The sequence below is a fragment of the Triticum dicoccoides genome, chromosome 1B, assembly GCF_002162155.2.
Source record: "Triticum dicoccoides isolate Atlit2015 ecotype Zavitan chromosome 1B, WEW_v2.0, whole genome shotgun sequence".
NCBI lineage: Eukaryota > Viridiplantae > Streptophyta > Magnoliopsida > Poales > Poaceae > Triticum > Triticum dicoccoides.
The window spans coordinates 24,149,242-24,164,266 of NC_041381.1; the positions used below are offsets into that span (position 1 = coordinate 24,149,242).

The 15,025-nt window shown below is 45.2% G+C and overlaps 1 pseudogene; it reads right to left on the reverse strand.

Moving 5' to 3' along the window:
- Positions 1-5,742: 5,742 nt before the first annotated feature.
- LOC119316903 lies at positions 5,743-7,124 on the reverse strand (annotated as a pseudogene).
- Positions 7,125-15,025: the final 7,901 nt, after the last annotated feature.

The following is a 15,025-nucleotide window of genomic DNA, read 5'->3' on the forward strand; positions in this document are numbered from 1 at the left end:
TGCTTCGTTCATTTTGGAATATCCAAAACAACTTATATTTGTGAATAGAGGGAGTACTTTACTTGCATTACAAGTGTGTCTACCAATATACATGTGTGTCTAGAACGAAGAATAACACATAAGCTAGTGAATGTTACCTAGTGGCCACCACCTGTAGAGAAATAGGGCAACTAGGTCTTCCTCCTAAGAGACTCCACCGATGCTGGTTCCCTCACCATTGGTTGCCTTGTGGCGCCAACGAGGTGGAGGAAACCCTGGTATGGGGTGCCTATGTTGGTTGTGGTCGCCTAGTTTGAGTATAGGTTAAGTATTGTTATCTGGCTCGCGCCATCAATGGGAAGGAATAAGATCTACACATCTTTGTGTCGAGCTTTTGCTAGGGACGAATCTTGCTCCTTGTTTTTGTCTTAATTTCTTCCAGTGAAACTTGCAGTGCAAACACATGGGTGCTCCCACGGTACGCTTAGCCTAACGTGAGGAGATGTAAGGGGTAAACGTAAGAGCGAGGCAACACGACTTGACCAAAAACACAACTCGACGATTGAATCGCATAAGCCGGGGAAGCCCTAAGTGATAGTTATATTATTAAGTTTGATTATGATCCTGCATTTAATTCTTATGAGAGAGGCAAATATGGTTATAGAAACCTTCATGTTACAAAATCACCTTTCTTTGTGATGAATGTTTTGAAGTCAGATTTTTTTTTTCTCTTGAATATACTAGGAGGTGATAGATCTGCTCCTCACTCGCCTATTTTTTTTTCCTTTTCGGAAAATCCTCAACTGCAGCCTTTCTCGTGTAGCTGGTAATTGGATTAGGATGATAGTCAGAGTTAAACAGCGGGCACCTCTTCACCTCTGGAGCAGCGGCCCTTTAGAACATTTGACCCATGAAAGATAAATATGGTGGAGGACAAAATTGAGAGAAGATTTGTTGGCAGACGGCGACGCCTGAGGGCGTCGTTTCCCTTCTTGGAGGTGTCGACACGGACTGATCTCCCCACTTCATCTTCCCCTAGGTCTCCCGGGCGAAAGGCTTAACTCTGTTGGGCTGCGGCGGCGCTCACGGCGCCGTTTCCTTCTTGAAGGCATTGCTTTGGAAACCTTGGGGTTGGGTGGCGTTTGTGGGTGGTGGGCGACGGCGGTGGTGCAGCCCTTTCCTAGCATGGATTTACGTCTGTTGCTTGGAGATGGACTCGCGTAGGTGGAGGTCATCGGCTGGCGTCGTGGTGGCGTCAATGGCGGAGGACGTGCCAAGGCTCGCTTAGGTGGAGGTTGTCGTTTGGTGTCGTGGTGGCGTCTACGGCGGAGGACTTGCCAAGGTTTTCACCTCAATCTGCTCTGAAGATGGACTAGTGAAAGATGGCGGCGACGACACATGTGAGGCCATCAGACCGGTTTGAGCCCCCGGCCCGGCAGATGGCTTGGTCGGGGCCTCCGGCTTTAGATGTTAGTCTTAGGTGAGAGGTATGGGTATGTGACCCAGCTTGCACCCCTTCATCATTTGAATAGGAGTAGCGGCAGATGCTGCGAAGATGACGGATTCAGGCATATTGTTGTTATACTTTGTAAGGTCCTCGAGAATAGTCAATAAAATGGTTGTATGCATCTCCCAGATGCAGAGGCCGGGGGAAATCCTCCTTTCAAAAAAAAAACTCGAAAACAAATGGCAAGAAATGCTCAGGTCGTGACAGGATTGAGATACCGTTCACTTTTATTGTCCTAAATAAGATATAACATAGAGAACCGTGTTAATTTAATTGTTTTGTTCATGGACATTGTAGAATCATTTCTTTCGGCGGGTTTACTTTTATAAGCATCTGATATCTTATCATCTGTTCTTAAATAGTTGCAACCCACTATCTATTTTTCCTCTCCATGCAACTATGTCACACTTAGTGCACTAATCTATTCACGCATCCAATGCACCTCATGAATCATGCTTGGATTTGTTTCACCAATTTTTGTCCGCAACATAGACTGCCACGTTACATATTTTTGAAGCATAGAATACATATATTTGTATGTTGGACACTTGGAGCAAATATCTTTAGGTCATGTTACACACTTTTGTTAAAAATGGCACCCCCTTTGACTTCAACCCAATGGATTTCTCCTTTTATATAACATTTTGTGACATGCTTCATATAGCTTACTGTTTTCAGACTATATCCCGAGAGCATACTTAAATTTATTTTTCCAATTGTTTAGCCTTTTAACATCGATTTTATCGAGGTTACCGCAACAACGCGTGAGGCATCATCTTGTGTCTACTAATTTGATGCACCATAGAAAGCTCCACGTTAATCTTGGAGGTTAAAAATTTATATCCATAAGATTAACTGATGATTCACAAATAACCATGGGGTGATTCCTACTCCGCCTCTTCCACCGGCAGGAGAGAAGGAATTCTTTCCAAACAATCTTATCTCCTTTCATGTATAATAAAAGAACTATATTTATTTGCTTTCCATTTCCTTCCACATTAGAAAAAGAAGTAACATAGGCCGGACAAAGTAAATCTAATCATGGACTCCCGCTAATTGATTCGCTGGCACAAGCTGCAGGTGAAGTCGCCTCCATTCCTCTTCAGTCGCCACACGTGCAGCTTCATAGGCCTATCTTCTTCTTCGGTATTAAATAATAAGTAACAAACAGAGGCCATACAAAGTAAAACTAATCATTGCCTCCGGCCGCTAATTGATTCGCCGGCACAAGCTTCAGGAGAAGTCACCTTCATTCCTCTTCAGGCTCCACACGTGCAGGTTCATAGGCCTATCTTCTCCTTCCATAAAAAAAAATAAGTACAAAAAAAGGCCGGACAGAGTAAATCTAATGAACGCCTCCGACCGCTAATTGATTCGCTGGCACAAGCTGCTGGAGAGGTCGCATCCATTCCTCTTCAGGCTCCACATGTGCAGCTTCATAGCCCTATCTTTTAGACGAATGACATCTCATCCTTGTAAAGGATCTCGCTGTACGCACCTGCAGTAATTGCATGTTTCCATATGGCCATGATTTCTAAAGGATTGTGAATGCACAAGCATTTAGTCAATGAGTTGAAGTGCTGATGAGGTTCATGCAAAGACATGATTGAGAATACTCGCCAACTGCGGGCTAGCTGGTCGAATGTCTATTTAATTTGGTCTACCTCCACAGGCCGGCTACATCATGCCTTTAAAATAGTGTGGTATGAAAAAAATAGCAAGGTCTTCAAAATATTTAATTAGTGTGCTATTAACGAGATATTGTACACTAATTTATTTAGCAAGACATTTCTCACAACGCTATAGTGTGCTATTAGAGACGCTATAGCGCGCTGCTTTTTTAGTGCTCCAGATGCTGGCAAAGGTAAATATATCAATCAGGTTTGATATAATTCATGTGTGCTACAGATTTTGGTAGTTCATATGTGCATCTATTTTCTGATGCATATATGTGTAGATTTGCGTGCAGGCATTGATTTTTCAAATAATTTTAATGCAAGGTGTGATAACTACACATATGTATTTATTTTTGTCATAATTAGGAGAAATAAATATTAAAAATGATTGTACGCTGAAATTTCCATACCAATTTTACTAACTCAATATAATAAAAATAAGCCTTATGTCTGTCATCAGTCAGAAACATGTGATACACAAACCCATATATGTGTTGTAGATTAAAAAAGCTATAATCTCCACGTTACCTCAATTAGATATTTTGAGATCTATCTTCTGTAGTTTAACAGAAAAGTGCAAATTTGTTTTTCACGTAACTTAAATATCACCCGTTGCTAATATATCAGGTCCCAGGATCTATTCATTGTTGGCAAAGAAAATGAATGTCTGCATGCATTCCTGATAAAGAAAAGCTCTGTTGATTAATTTTAAAAAATGATATGACCTAAAATTTTGTCAAATATGTTGCCAACAGACTTACGCTCTTGCCGACACAAAGACCAAATTCAACAGCTCCTAATGAGCGATCCCCATGAACAAGAAAAATAGTAGGCACAAATAGTACTTTAGTGTCAAGAAAATCTGCAGATTGGCCATGAAAGAAGACAGTGTGCTCCTTGGTGAGTGAAGGCGTTGATGACCACACCGTTGCCCTACAATGTGTAGTGCTGAGGAGGCCCATGCCAAGAGCTGATGGTGAGAACTGGCCTATTGCAGCTTTATGAGTTTCTTTTGTCTACATGTACATGGCGATGAACGGGATCCATTTACTCTAATGCGGGCAATGGTAACTGTTTCAAGCAGGTTTGATCTATGTCATACACGCTAACAAGTTGGAGGTTTGATTATTATGTTGCGTGAGCTTTAGATTTGGGTTGGGCAAATTCGTCACTTAGTTTACTGCTTTTTGTATGTAGCACACATATGGCTGGTGATGACAAGTTACTATATTTAGTTGGTTCATTGACAACAGCGCTGGGATTTGCCGATACATTGGCACAACGTATGATAACTACACATATATCTACTTGTACCCTTATCAGCAGAACAGTGCAAATAGTACTAAAATCATCATGTGCTCAAATTTCCATGCTAATATACCGCTACAAGGTCATAAAATTAAGCCTTCCATTTATCATCTGTGAGAAAGATCTCATGCACACACACACGATTATCCATGTCATGAACCGATAGGACTTGTGTGTTTTCAATGGAAAATAATTAGAATTCCCCACTTTTCCCCAATAAGTTTTTCCTAGAAATTTAATGATTAACAAAAAAATCAGGTCTTCTATCTGATAGAGTTTAACGAAAGAGAAACTCTAATATTTTTTTTTTGATAAAGTATGACTTTTATTCACGCAAAATGGAGCAGCAAGGAGATACAAACACGATGACCACACACCCGGCCTCTGCATAGCTAGGGTGCGAAACTCTAATAAATGACAATATATTTTCATGCAATATAAATGGTTTCAATAACGCATCTTTCCAAAAAGAATGAATAAAGTGCACGGATTCACTGCTTATTACCAGGGAAAAATGAATGCTCACATGTACTCCCTACAGAATAGTTTGCATGAGTATGTTATGTAAACTTGATCTTAAAAATGACATGCTCCTAAAGATAACAGTAAAGATGTTATCGGGAGCATGCTCAACGTCTCTAAACCATAACACCAAACTCCATCATAATTTATGGGAGAAAAGGATAACAAATGATACATCCACCGAATTTTGCGTTTGCAAAACTATAGCCACCAATACACATGCAACCTTGGTGAATATGGAACAGTGTTACATTTATTATAAACATAAAGTTCCTGGGGTGAAAAGCAGTTGTGTCTCGAACTCTCGATTCATGGTTGGAAAAGAGTATACGTGCAAACAGTACAATAACAAATGGATTGACCTGTTTAACTCGATCCTTTTATTTATACAAAATTAGAAATTAAATACTATTATGCTGATCCAAATAGTGTCCTGAATGTCCCTATATTTAAAAACCGAAAGCACTAGCCCCTGCAGGTGCACGGCTTTAATAACAGGTTTGTCTAATTAAGAACATTCTATCGCAGACGGCTTTTGCAACCCAAACATATGGATTATGCAGTAATCGCTGCAAAAGCAAGTAGATGGTTAAGAAGCTCAGTGATCAGGATGCGAGGGAAAAGAGACACGCAGCTGAACCGTACGTGTTTGAGGATTTAGACAATGCAACCCATACATTATATAAAATTACTAATAACAAACATAATGTTGAACGTTACTAAAATACACTAGGTACATCAGGAGCACATACAACAGGGTTTTGGGAGTAAAAACGCATATCAATTCTTACAGCAGAAACACAACAAAAAGTGAAAAACCAGGGATAAAGGAAACTCAGAACAGCCATCACACCGTCGCTCTCGTAACCACTTGTAGTACTGGTGATTTTATGTTGTTGGCGAATAAATAATAAAGTGTGGTTTGCTGATCGATCATGCAATGGTTGCCAATGGGACGCTGTAGAGGACGAGTGTCTCGACGGTGAGGCCGGGGCCAAAGCCGAAGAGGACACCCCACTCCTTACCCTCTCTAGTGGTTGCTTGGCCATCCTGGGAAGAGGTCTTACGCATCACGTCGAGGACGAAGAGGACACATGCGCTGGACATATTGCCGTACTCCGACAGGACCTCTCGGCTCGCGCGCATGCGTTCCTTGTCAAGGCCAACTTTCTCCTCAACCATGTCCAGGATCGCCGGCCCGCCAGGGTGTGCAATCCAGAAGATGGAGTTCCAGTCGTGGATGCCCAGAGGCTTGACTGCGTCCTCGAGCGCCTACTCGATGTTCTTGGAGAAGAGCCCGGGCACGTCCTTGAGAAGGTGGATGGTGAGCCCTGCCTCCGTAAGGTGGCCGTTGATGGCACCCTCGGAGTCGGGCAGGATGGTCTGGCTCGCTGATACCAGCTGGAAGAGTGGCTTCTCGAAGGGCACATCGGGGTCAGCACCGATGATGGCAGCGGCCGCGCCATCGCCAAAGAGCACATGTCCAACCAGCGAATCCAAATGGGACTTGGAGGGGCCACGGAATGCCATGGCGGTGATCTCCGAGCAGACCACCAGCACACGTGCGCCGCGGTTGTTCTCGGCGATGTCTTTGGCCATGCGGAGCACCGTGGCACCACCAAAGCAGCCTTGCTGGTACATCATGAGGCGTTTGACCGTCGGCGAGAGGCCGAGCAGCCTCGTCAACTGGTAGTCGGCACCTGGCATGTCCACGCCGGAGGTGGTGCAGAAGACAACGTGGGTGATCTTTGACTGCGGCTGGCCCCACTCCTTGATGGCCCTCTCTGCCGCCTCTTTCCCAAGTTTGGGCACCTCCACGACGACAATGTCGTGGCGCGTGTCCAGCGACGGCTCCATGTGGGAGCAGATGCTAGGGTTCTTTTTCAGGATCTCTTCGGTGAGGTGCATGTGCCTCTTCCTGATCGTGGACTTCTCGCACATCCTCTCGAACTTCTCCTTGAGGTCCGGGAGGTGCTCGCTCTTGGTGACTCTGAAATAGTAGTCCGGGTAGGTGGCCTGGTACACGCAGTTGGCCGGGACGGCCGTGCCGATTGCCAGCACGGTCGCCAGACCCACCGCCCGCTGTGCCCTTCTCACTTCCTCCAATTTCACCGCCGCCATTGATCAGCACCAAGGAGTTCTAGCTAAGTAGCAAGGGTTTGCTAGCAAGGGTTTGGAAGGTGCACCTAACGTAAGATTGTATTTCTCAACTCTGGTGATAGGACTCACTGGGAGAGCTGCCACTTTATAGAACATGATTTGCTAACGGATTCATTTTTTTTCTACTGGAGTTGAATACACCGACGACTGAGCTTGTCTGTTTTCTTAATTCTGATGGGACGCCTGCAGCTTAGAGAAACTCTACCATAATAGCCGTCTTAAGGAGCATGGTGCACAAAAGTATCAGCTTAATTTAGCAGTCGCGACAATGTTTCCAATTTTAAAAGCAAGAACCAAAAAACAACTCTGCCAGTAAGTTTGCCGTGTTCCGCCCAAGGCAAACAGGACACGGCTGGACCGGGTCGGCAATAGTTAACATTGCTGAGTTCTTAATATCAGGAACTCGACAAAACAAAAAAGCAAGTACCGCCGAGTACATAAAAAGGAGAACTCGTCAAACACAGGGGGGTAGATGAGATGCGCCATTAATGGCGATGCCACATGGCATGCACGTTTTCCAAGTTCCATCTAGGCAGACGTACTACGTGTGTGAGGCCCACATGTAGCATGCCTTGTTTTGCTTAGTTCCATCCGACACAGAGTCGGCAGATCCTTCGCCGAGTTCTTGGCACGCGGTTTGCGAAGTACCTTTGTTTTGTTGTCGGTTGCCAGTTAGGATGTCATTAGGGAGGCGGGTTCTCGATTTATGTTCGAGTCAAGGTAGTGGTGCACAATCCATGCGGTTTGTTGTTACCTATGTCCGCATGCTACCCAGATAAAGATTGGTGCGAGGGAATGCAATATGAGCATGGTCATTGGCGTCATGCTTTGCAAATAATACTAAAAAAAAGTTTAATTGATGGGTTAATCAAAAGCCAAAAAAATATGCTGTAAAATTCCATGTTAATCAGAAATTACTAGACATCAATGTAAAGGATCTTTTACAATTATTATGCTTGATACATAGCATGGTGGACCAGAGAAGGCATATAAATACCTAATAGACCATCATCATTAACTTGATGTTAGCCTAAGCCAGAAGAAATGTCCGATTTGTTTTACGAGAAACCCTACCCAATCTCTACTGCTAAGGGAAAAAGGACCAACAGAAAAGCTACCATAGCAAGCTGCGGCATGGCCGTCGGCATAGAAATTTGAACGATTAAGAGAAAATAAAAGTAGTGGCGCCAGTAGCCGGCCTGCCTGCCGAAACGTCCTTCGTCCTTGGTTTATATGAGTGTCCTATACCAGTTGGCGTTTTCATCAATCATGGCAACTTTGACCCATTATCTCAAAGTAGCCAAGCCTAGATGGAAGTTCTCCTTGGATGCACGTCCTTTGTTTCTGTTTTTAGATTCTTTTTTGCCGTCTTCCGTTAATAATAGGACACATGGAAGCTGATGTGCGTTAGCGATAAAGCAACAGCGATAACGACGCATGGATCACCATGCTACTTGGGGAAGCAGGGACATCTGATGAGCCAGCATACCCCCAGATATGTGTCTTTCCAAATTCCACGTCCCAACAGATGAGCTATAAATTAATGCCACCTTCCTCCTACAGCTAAATACTCCATCCGTTTCATAATGTAAGACGTTTTTTGACTCTAGTATAAAACTGACCTCGCCTAAAAGCCTTCCCAATCTGCATATGGATTGTCCAATTCTTAGTTACAAGTAATATGAACACAAACAAAGACACCTAGAAAGAGACCTAGATGAATGGTATTACAAACTACTACATCATGTTGCATTATTCCTTCAGGTACAGTTGTATGATAACATTCTTGACATTCACAGGGTTAAAGGACGGCGTATGGCTAACATTCTTGACATTCACAAGGTTAAAGGACGGTGTATGGCCCCGGCCACTCCCAACGGGACGCGCACCCGTTCCAGGATATAAGCAATGTCGGCAATAAGCCATTTGTGTGTGCATGGCGCGTAGGTGCGCGTGCGTCTGTCGCATATGTGTGTCTAGGCTCAAGCCGGAGGCCAGTGTGTGGCCGCGTCCAGCTGAGCGGGAGAAGCCGGGAGCCAGTCAATCTGTTGGAGCTGGCCGTGTAGTGTGTGTAGTGGCGCGCACTATGTGCGCGGCCGGACGAGCAGATCATGCAGATCATGCATGCGCAGTGGTGCACGTTGTGGGCGTGCGTAGTGGGCGTGCGTGGGCAGGACTGGAGCGCGGCGTGCGTGCGTGCTCCGCCTATAGAACCATCCACTGTACTGCTTGTATGATTGAGCCAAGTGAACACAGAGGAAGAAAAAGGCCCCGGCGTTCGTCGCCAGGGAGGGCGTTCGTCGCCGCAGGTGTTCGTCGCCCGGCAAAATCCATCTCTTCGTATTCTTGTGATTGTTCGTCGATCCTGGCTTTCAACAATTGGTATTAGAGCTTGGTTGTCATGGGAATGGTTCGACGTGCCGGAGGCATTGCCGGCGGTGGCGGCGGCGCGGTGAAGCTCCAGGTTATGTGTTGGCCTATGAAGGTGTGCGCGCTGCGGCTGCCATGGCGGACGTGGAGGCGGCGTGCAGTGAGTCCACGACGTCTGGTGCGGTCGGGCTCGGCGGGCGCGTCCGGTGCGCGGGACGTGTGCGACGCACTAGTGCGATGGGGCTCATCAGGCGCTTCGGGTGGGCGCGGGACGTGCGGGGCGTCGAGGGAAGCCAGGCATATGTCGCCGGCAAAAAAGGAGGTCGGCGTATGTCACCAGAGACGTGACGAAGCATGGTCCGACCGGCGTCAGTGCGCCAGGTCGGGTCTGTGGCGGTGCGACCGGCGTCGGTGCGCCAGGTCGGGTCCGTGGGCTGGGTCACGATCTTGGCGACGACATCGACATGAGCTACTCCAGCGACCGCGAGGTCATGGCTTAGGGAGAGAATGTTGGCAATAAGCCATCTGTGTGTGCATGACGCGTAGGTGCGCACGTGTTTGTCGCGTATGTGTGTCTAGGCTCAAGCCGGAGGCTGGTGTGTGGCCGCGTCCAACTGAGGGGGAGTAGCAGGGAGCGAGTCAATCTGGCCGCATAGTGCGTGCGAGCTCCGCCTATATAACCATCCCGTGTACTGCTTGTATGATTGAGCCAAGTGAATACAGAGGAAGAAAAAGGCCCCGACGTTCGTCGCCGCGGGTGTTCGTCGCCCTGCAAAATCCGTCTCCTCGTATTCTTGTGATTGTTTGTCGATCCTTGGTTCCAACAAGCAACACCGAATTCTTGGGTGATGATCAGCACTCAAGCACTCGATTGCAGTTTTTTGCTCAAATGCTGAGTTGTGTCATTGATTGCAGACCCTAATGAAGTAGAAATGCAAAGGGATAGAGAGAGGTATGCACAAAATAGGGATGAGATTAATAAGAGATGGTGTGAGGTCTATAAACAGAAGAAAATTGCCGCAACCGAGATCAATGGGGCACACACCCAGCTGGTTGTATCAAAGGGTAATGATGATCAACTTCATGATATATGGCCCAGCTGTATTGCTTTATAATGATCTAGACACCTCTCCGGTCAATAACCAATAGCGGAACATGGATGCCCATATTGGCTCGTACATACTTTACTAAGATCTTGATCGGTCGAACCGTCATGACAACATACGTAATTCCCTTTGTTTATCGGTATGTTACTTTCCCAAGATTCGATCGTCGGTATATTCATACCTAGTTCAATCTATTTACCGGCAAGTCTCTTTACTCGTTCTGTAATACATCACCTCACGACTAACTCCTTAGTCATTTGCTTGCAAGCTTATGCTATGTGTTACCGAGAGGGCCCAAAGATACCTCTCCAATACTCAGACTGATAAATCATAATCTCGATCTATGCCAACTCAACAAACAACTTCAGAGATACCTGTAGAGCATCTTTATGATCACTCAGTTACATTGTGACGTTTGTTAGCACACAAGGTATTTGGTTCCGGCCTGGCCAGCCCATTAGTCCCGGTTCTTGATGAACCGGGACCCATGGGGGGCGTTAGACCCGGTTCATGAGCCCAGGGGACGGGCCGGGGCCTCGTGGGCATTGGTCCTGGTTCGTCTGGAACCATTAGTCCCGGTTCTAGGAACGAACCGGGACCAATGGGCCACGCTCCTGGCCCACAGCCATTGGCACTGATTCGTGCCTTGAACCGGTACAGAAGGCTCTCTTTAGTCCCGGTTCCTACCATGAACCGGGACAAATAAGTTGCCTATATATACACATCGCCACGGCAGAGCACTCTACAGTGCTCTGTTTTTTCTGGCCGGTGAGGGGAGGGCATTTGGGTGCTCTAGCTCACGGCTACGTTTTGAGCTAGCGTTGGTTTTACCCGAAGAGGAGAGGGTGATGCAGCAAGTGTAGCATAAGTATTTCCCTCAGTTTTGAGAACCAAGGTATCAATCCAGTAGGAGGTTCCTCAAAAGTCCCACGCACCTACACAAACAAACTGAGAACTCGCAACCAACGCAATAAAGGGGTTGTCAATCCCTTCACGACCACTTGCAAGTGAGATCTGATAGAGATAGTATGATAAGATAAATATATTTTTGGTATTTTATAATATAGATGCAAAAAGTAAAGATGCAAATAAAGTAGATTGAAAGCAAATATGATAAGAGATAGACCCGGGGGCCATAGGTTTCACTAGAGGCTTCTCTCAAGATAACATAAGTATTACGGTGGGTGAACGAATTACTGTCGAGAAATTGATAGAAAAGCGCATAGTTATGAGATTATCTAGGCATGATCATGTATATATGCATCACGTCCATAACAAGTAGATCGACTCCTGCCTGCATCTACTACTATTACTCCACATATCGACCGACTCCTGCCTGCATCTAGAGTATTAAGTAAATAAGAACAGAGTAATGCATTAAGCAAGATGACATGATGTAGACGGATAAACTCATGCAATATGATATAAACTCCATCTTGTTATCCTTGATGGCAACAATACAATACATGTCTTGCAACCCTTTCTGTCACTGGGTAAGAACACTGCAAGATTGAACCCAAAGCTAAGCACTTCTCCCATGGCAAGAAAGACCAATCTAGTAGGCCAAACCAAACTTATAATTTGAAGAGACTTGCAAAGAGAACTCAATCATACATAAAGAATTCAGAGAAGATTCAAATATAATTCATAGATAAACTTGATCATAAACTCACAATTCACCGGATCTCGACAAACACACCGCAAAAAAGAGATTACATCGAATAGATCTCCACAAGAGAGGGGGAGAACATTGTATTGAGATCCAAAACGAGAGAAGAAGCCATCTAGCTAATAACTATGGACCCGTAGGTCTGTGATAAACTACTCACAACTCATCGGAGGGGCAAGGATGTTGATGTAGAAGCCCTCCGTGGTCGATTCCCCCTCCGGCAGAGTGCCGACGAAGGCTCCAAGATGGGATCTCGCGGATACAGAAGGCTACGGCGGTGGAAATTGTGTTTCGTGGTGCTCCTGGATGTTTTCGGGGTACGTAGGTATATATAGGAGGAATAAGTATCTATAATTTTTGATTGTTCCATGCCAATATTATTCAACTTTTATATACTTTTGGCAACTTTTTATACTATTTTTTGGGACTAACATATTGATCCAGTGCCCAGTGCCAGTTCCTGTCTGTTGCATGTTTTTTGTTTCGCAGAAACCCAATATCAAACGGAGTTCAATCGGGATAAAAATGGACGGAGATTTTTTTGGAATATTTATGATTTTTGGGAAGTAAAATCAACGTGAAACGGTGTCCGGGGTGGCCACGAGACAGGGGGGCGCTCCCTCCCCCCTGGGCGCGGCCTGGGCTCTCGTGGGCCACCCGTAAGGCGGTTGACGCTCTTCTTTTGGCGCAACAAAGCTAATTTTATGATAAAGATCTGGGCGAAAGATTCACCCCAATCGGAGTTACGGATCTCCTGATATAAAGAAAACGGTGAAGGGGTAGAATCAGAGAACGCAGCAACAGAGAGATAGATCCAATCTCGGAGGGGCTCTCGCCCCTCCCACGCCATGGGAGCCAAGGACCAGAGGGGAAACCCTTCTCCCATTTAGGGAGAAGGTCAAGGAAGAAGAAGAATAAGGGGGGCTCTCTCCCCCTTGCTTCCGGTGGCGCCGGAACGCCGCCGGGGGCCATCATCATCACCGCGATCTTCACCAACACCACCGTCATCTTCGCCAACATCTCCATCACCTTCCCCCTCTATCTACAGCGGTCCACTCCCGCAACCCGCTGTACCCTCTACTTGAACATGGTGCTTTATGCTTCATATTATTTTCCAATGATGTGTTGCCAACCTATGATGTCTGAGTAGATCTTCGTTGTCCTATTGGTAGTTGATGAATTGCTATGATTGATTTAATTTGCTTGTGGTTATGTTGCTGTCCTATGGTTCCCATCATATGAGCGCGCGCGTGGATCACACCATAGGGTTAGTTGTATGTTGATAGGACTATGTATTGGAGGGCAAGAGTGACAGAAGCTCCAGACTAGCATAGAAATTGATACATACGGGATTGAAGGGGGACCAATATATCTTAATGCTATGTTTGGGTTTTACCTTAATGAACATTAGTAGTTGCGGACTGCTTGCTAATAGTTCCAATCATAAGTGCATAGAATTCCAAGTCAGGGATGACATGCTAGCAGGGCCTCTCCCACATAAAAACTTGCTATCGGTCTAGTAACGTAGTCAATTGCTAAGGGACAATTCCACTACTCCTACCACCACTTTTCCACACTCGCTATGTTTACTTTATTGCATCTTTATCTAAACAGACCCTACTTTTTATTTACATTCTCTTTATTATCTTGCAAACCTCTCCTATCACACCTACAAAGTACTACTATAGTTTCATACTTGTTCTAGGTAAAGAGAACATCAAGCGTGCGTAGAGTCGTATCTGTGGCCGATAGGACTTGAGAGAGTATTTGTTCTACCTTTAGCTCCTCGTTGGGTTCGACACTCTTACTTATCGAAAGAGGCTACAACTATCCCGTATACTTGCGGGTCATTAGTGGCCGCCCGAGGGGCCCATGAGAAAGGGAGGCGCGCCCTACAGGGGGGCGCGGCCTCCTATCTCGTGGCTTCCTCGGCAGCTTCTTGACTTGCACTCCAAGCTCTCCGGATCACGATCGTTCCAAAAATCACGCTCCCGAAGGTTTCATTCCGTTTGGACTCCGTTTGATATTCCTTTTCTTCGAAATACTGAAATAGGCAAAAAAAACAGCAATATGGGCTGGGCCTCCGGTTAGTAGGTTAGGTCCAAAAATGATATAAATGTGTAAAATAAAGCCCATAAACATCCAAAAGGGGTAATATAATAGCATGGAACAATCAAAAATTATAGATACATTTGAGACGTATCAAGCATCCCCAAGCTTAATTCCTACTCGTCCTCGAGTAGGTAAATGATAAAAAAGAAATTTTTGATGTGGAATGCTACCTAGCATAATTCTCAATGAAATTTTCTTTAATGTGGCATGAATGTTCAGATCCAAATGTTTCAAGATAAAATCTTATAAAACATAAAAATAATAATGCTTCAAAGCATACTAACAAATAATCATGTCTTATCAAAATAGCATATCCAAAGAAAGCTTATCCCTACAAAATCATATAGTTAGGCCATGATTCATTTTCATTACACAAAATACTCCCATCACGTACAACCCCGATGACGAGCCGAGCAATTGGTTCATACTTTTTAACGCGCTTCCTCTTTTTCAACTCTTACGCAATATATGAGCGCATGCCATGGACATAGCACTATGGTGGCAAATGGTGGTGGTTGTAAGGACAAAAAGTGGGAGAAGATAGTCTCACGTCAACTTGGCCCATCAATAGATATCAATGTGAGTGAGTAGGGATTGCCATGCAACGGATGAACTA